Genomic DNA, 6,109 nt, shown 5'->3' with positions numbered 1-6,109 from the left:
GAAATAATAAATTAAAAAATGCCTCAGAGAACGAAAGATTTCAGAGTGGTGACAAAGGCAAGTCATATGGACTGTTTTCTAATGGTCTATGCAAAAGCCTAAAATGGGTCCTCATCTCAAATGCAAAATGTGGGAAAGCCCTTAAATGATGTTGCAGCAAAGCAAGTGTTACTCCACATTTCCCATTGAGTTTCTCCATTACTTTCCTTATCACACACAGATCTTTTGGTGAAGCAAGTTTGTCACAGAAGACCTGTCCATCAACTATAATTGCACAACCTGAATTTGCAACTATGCAACGGAACCCCACCCAAAGCTAGGGGCAGTCTGAAAGTTCCAATAAGGAAGAAGGTGAGGGTTTGATTGCCAGAGAGAGAGAGAGAGAGAGAGAGAGAGAGAGAGAGATGGGCAAAGAGAGATGAGCTCTCCTCATCCACACCTTATTCCCCATATCCTTTGTTTCAGGCAGTTACCCCCCCCCCCCCAATTTCCTCTCACTTCCAATATTAGAGCTAGATTGGGAGAAAAATGCCTGAGGGGACAAAAGCCCAGAAGGCATGTTGAGAAAGGACAGGGAAATTATGCCCTCATCCCCTGTACACCCCCCTTTGACTTAAAAATTAGACACATATCCATTCATTTACAAAGTATATGACAGTTTTCATTTATAACTTATCAATCTCAAAGCAGTTCACACAATAAATATACAGCCATTAAAATAAAAAACAGCAACGATGAAAACATCCGCAACATGCAGTTTTATTTGTTTCTCATAATTTGTTTTATTCTTTTTGTAACCCACTCTGAGGTTGTTGAGGTTTTTAAAAATAGAATCAAGAAGTACCATACATTTTATTAAATATGTTGTTGTTGTTGTTCCCTGCCCATCTGGCTCTGGGTGGCTTACAGCACATTAAAAATTGTAAAACATTAGAAAAATTTCCCAATATACACTTGCCTTCAGATGTCTTCTAAAAGTCAGATAGTTGTTTATTTCCTTGACATTTGATAGGAGGGCGTTCCATAGGGTGGGGACCACCACCAAGAAGGCCCTCTGCCTTTCCTCCTGTAACTTCACTTCTTGCAGTGAGGGAACCACTAGAAGGCCCTCAGAGGTGGACCTCAATGTCCAGGCTGAATGATGAGGGTGGAGACACTCCTTCAGGTATATTGGGCCAAGGTCATGAACGAGAGTTGTTTTGACCAGTGGTCAAAAATACAAACTCTCCCCACTTGGAAAAGTGGAACCTCCTTTTGAGCTGGACACTGATCCATTTAAGCTGGCTCAAAGTAGGATTTGCTCACTTCCCCAGCCAATAGCTGTCCCTCTGCCAGTCATCTTTTGCCTTTGCAAGTGAAATGTAGGAAGGTGCCTTATACCAAGTCAGACCATTGCTCCACCTAGTTCAATGCTCTCTATTCTGACTCTCTAGGTTTCAGCCAGGAGCTTTCCACAGCTCTGCCTGGAGGCAGCAGCAACTGAACATTGGCCTCCTGCATACAAGTCAGATGCTCTACTACTGAGCTACTGCCATTCCTAAAAATGAGAAACTTTCTGAAAGGAGGCCAGGTCTTCCCAAGCTCTTCCAGCTACCTATTAGCACCCCCTGCTTTGCAAAGGCAAAGCATTTGGGTCCTCACTTTTTTCTCAAGCAAAGAAAGAAGAGGTGGATACATGAAACAATCTGGGGTTGTGCAAACATTTCTGTCAAATTGTTGAGAGAGGAAAAGCACCCGCCCACGATGATTGGTGACAAAATGACTGTTCAACAGAAATGTTTTTGAAAGAGGCAGGAAGTGTGTTTATATTAGTATGGATGGAACAGAAATATGAACAACAATCAGGAGCTGCTCCAATCACATCTAGTTTGGTAATGATGATTTAAAAGGCCAATGTTGCAATAATTCAACAGAGAAGAAAAAGGGAGCTGTTTACCAAACGACTGGGCTGCCTTCAATTTTAATTCAGGAATACTGTGACTGCAGCTACTCTATCCACCTAATAGACTTGCCAAAGGAGAATGAAAAAATACCCCACTGCCAGTATGGGAACTGAGCTCATACTCTGTTATTTGTAGAGTTCCTTGATTAGAAGGCACAGGCTCTGTCTATCAAACCTGACAGCACCAGCTACAGAAGCAGTTTCAACTCATTATCACAGGCAAGAGATGCTGGGGTGGGGTGCGGCAATAACATCCCTTGGTTGGTTCTCTTGTGCTTCCTGGCCATTCCCCTGCATTGTCACTTGTCTTCTTCTTGCTAATCTGACTTGCTGCCCCAGGTACTGTGGAGATGCCATCCCAGTGCCAAAGTAAGCTTCAACTGCCCTTCTAGTTGGCTTCTCCACATGGAACAGGGAGGGAACATTAGCTTGTCCTTTGCCACAGGCAGCAAAATGTCACAATCTAGCCTTGTCCAGGAGCAAACAAAAAGCTTTTGCAATTAGCTCTGTTCCCACTGGGGTCACATGCTTGAAAAATGCATGAGCATTGCAAGCTCATTTCTGCTCCAGTAATGTATAGTTAAAAAGAATATGGCATGATAGCATTGCATCGGCTCCTCTCTCTGCTCTCACAAGAGGCAGGCAATGAAGGCGAGTGGGGAGGCAGAAATGCTAATGCAATTGTGTCACATCACTTTTTTTCCAATATCACACGAATGGGGAGACAACACGCCGAGGGAAACATATCTCTCCGTGGCACCACACATGTCTTTATAAATGGGCCGTTTAGATGCTAATGACTCTGATTTTGTGTCCCTCGGAATCAAAGCTTAAGGACCGAGAAAAGAAAATACTTCTTTACACAACACATAGTCAGACTTTGGAACTCGCTCCTCCAGTGGTGGCCACCAACCTGGATTGTTTTAAAAGTGAATTGGACAAATTAATGGAGGAGAGAGCTACAGGGGCACAGACTTGGGCTCCAGGTTATGGGTGCCCAATGGCACCCATGATGTAATGTGATGCCATGATGCCATGTTGTGTCGGTGACATGACAGCACTTCCGAGGCCTCACGGGACCTTCAATGCAACTTCCAGTTTCTGTTTATGGAAGTCATGTTTGGAGGCCTGGCAGGGCCGCTGACATCACTTCTGAGACCTCACGGGGTTTTGGAGGTCACGTCTGAGGCCTCACAAGACCTCCACCTCCACCATCACTTCCAGTTTGTGCCAGAAGTCACTTTCAGGGGCCTGCCAGGCCTACGAGCGCAACTTCCGTTAGAAGCCAGAAGTCTTGTCAGAGGTCTCACGAGGCTTCAGATGTTGCTTCTGAGACCTCGCAGGGTCTTGGAGGTCAGGTATGAGGCCTCATAAGACCTCGGTTGTGTCAGAGCCCCTGGCACCCAGGGCCCCCTTGAGCTGGCACCTATGGAGGGCCATTGGTGGCTACTAGCCATGGTAGCTATGCTTTCCTCCACAGTTGGAGGTAGCAGTTGCTTGAATGCTCTTGTTCTCATGTTCTGCTCCTTGGTTTCTCATGAGCATCTGGTCGACCGTTGTGAGAATAAGATGCTGGATTAGATGGACCATTGTGTGCTGGTCCCGGGGGGGAGAGGTACTAATACTGTATCCGAAGTTCAGTCCAGAGTCACTAGCAGGGTAGACGATCACTAGATGAGACGCGAGCTCCGAAACAGGGAGCCGGGCGGGGGAGCAGGAACGCTGGTAGGGCAGCAGCAGGAAGCCAGGCGGGGAACAGGAACACTGGTAGAGCAGAAGCAGGGAGCCAGGCGGGGAACAGGAACACTGGTGGGTCAGCAGCGGGCAGCCGGGCGAGGAACAGGAACACCGGAGAGTCAGGAGCAGGAAGCCGGGCGAGGAACAGGCACACCGGGAGTGCAGATCTAGGTCTGGGTAAAGCAGGTACTCCACAACGACGTTGCTCCCGCAACCTGGGACCGGGCTGCCTGACCTTTAACTTCTTCTAAGGCCGGGGGCGGTCCCGGCCCCCAGGAGCCCTGCCTCTCCTGGCCTTAAGGCGAGCACTCCTCCTGGGAGAGACCAGTTCCCTTCGCCTCTCTGCCCTAAGCCTCTGCAGTTCAGGAGAGGCCGAAGGGTTACTGGGCCCCGGGGGAGGCTCACCTGTAGCCACTGAGTCCTCCAGCACCTCTGGGGCCAGAATGGTCTCACCTGGTGCCTGCCCCTGAGGATCTGGCACAGGTGCAGGCTCCTCAGCATCTAGGCCTTGCCCCAGTTCAGCCGGCCCTGGAGGCGGGGACTCCTGTGCCGGCTGGGATTCCTCCGGTTCACTCTCAGACTCGGAATCCCAGGCCATCACACATTGGCTTGATCCAGCAGCTTCTTCTTGTGTTCGTATGTTAGCTACAATGCCTTTCCCAATGGACCAGCCATGCCCATTCTTTCTTCAGCCTTCTCTTTATTACTGAGCTTTGTTCTCCATGATAAATGGTCAGATTTATTTTCGTCTACAATTTGTCTACACACTCAAGTTTCTCTATTATTTTCTCCCTTGACTATAATAAATCTATTTATTATGCGACTTAAGGCTATTTCTTCCCCTTTCCTTGCTTAATTGCTTTGTTCAGTACTGCGTCTGAATTTTCCAAAAGTATATAAGCTATAACAGGAACCTGAAGGGTCATTATTCTGGAAGCTTTTTCTTCACTGATCTGAAGGGTCATTATTCTGGAAACCGTTTCTTCACTGGCTGTTTTTGGCTGACCTGACACACAGAATAGTTTCAAAATAATGAGAAGAAAATGCAACATGATGCCAGAGGATGGCTTACCAACTGGGTTAGCAGTCATGAAAACAAGATGTTCTGAACTTTGTCCATGCGATTAATGTAGAAATTAGAGTGTATTAGAGACTCTAATTTGTGAGTCCATAGCAGGCAGCCATACTATTTCTTGATTAATATATCACAATGGTGCATAATTACAACATGATTTTTTCAAGATCCCACAGCATGTACAAATAATGTAATTTAAGACCAGAGCAAATTGTAAAGAATGGAGTACCTATGAGGACAGACTCGGATGTGCTTGTGCTGCTTCAGAATGTTTATCAATTTACCAACTACACTTAACAAACTACCTTTCTGCCAATGTCCTTAAGGTGGTTCAAATTTGAATGGTGTACACAGGGCCAACTCTACTATTCGGCAGAGTAAGGCTGTCTCCCCACAATTCTACCTAAGCACCCTGAGCTAGGCTGCTGTGCACCTCCTGAGCTAGTCCACTATTTCTCAGGGACAGTACAGGATGTTTTTGAACTACTATTCATCTGTCAGACTGGTTAGAGTTGATATGTGGAATTGGAGGGAGGTGCCATCTTCTCCTTTGCCTCAGGCAGCAAAATGTATTGGGCTGGCACTGGGCATACACCCTCATAGAGTTGATACAAAAGAGAAGAGATGAGGGGTGAAGAGGAAAATACCCAAATCTGGGTCCCTGTTCTTATACAATGTAAAATAGTTATTATAAGGACCATGTGGAATGGCTGCTGAAGGAAGCAGTGCTGGGAAAGCAGTTCAATAGCAGCTGCTCCTTGCTATTTAATCTCCCACTCTGGGTCAGCCAGGTAGAATAGCCCCGAGCAGAGCACATATGGGGAGAGGAAGAGTCAAATGACAGTTGAGCTCAGTCAGGCGTGCGTATGTGTGTCCTAGAGGGAGAGGAATACATTTCAATATTTCCCTGGCATCAGAAAATCCAGCCAGAGATGGAAAACCTGGCCACCTGTGGTTATCGATCTTCACCATGACTGTAACACTTTTGACCACGATGGCCTCTAATACCCTCCCCAACAACCTGCAGCGTGCACGACCCATGCATCTCGGTGCCTGCAGGCTCTGTGCTGTCCACCCACTGCCTCCCCCCCCCACCTCTAGGGTGCCTGAGGCCCCACTGCGCACCATGTCCATATGGGTGCCATGCGCCCCGACCCTATGTGTGCCTCATGCCCCGTCCCTATGGGCACCGCGGCCCTATGGGCAGTTTGCCCTTCCCTTGGGCACACCACCCCAGGTGCTTGAGAGACTTCCTCTGCCGCTGGGGGGGGGGCTTGTCTAGAATAGTTCTCATTTCCGAAAGCAATCCTATTTTCTGCCTGTCTGTGCGGTAATTCCTAATGCTGCAATTCTAA

This window comes from Podarcis vaucheri (assembly GCF_965113315.1).
Source record: "Podarcis vaucheri genome assembly, chromosome: 8".
Lineage (NCBI taxonomy): Eukaryota > Metazoa > Chordata > Lepidosauria > Squamata > Lacertidae > Podarcis > Podarcis vaucheri.
This window is presented reverse-complemented; position numbering follows the sequence as displayed.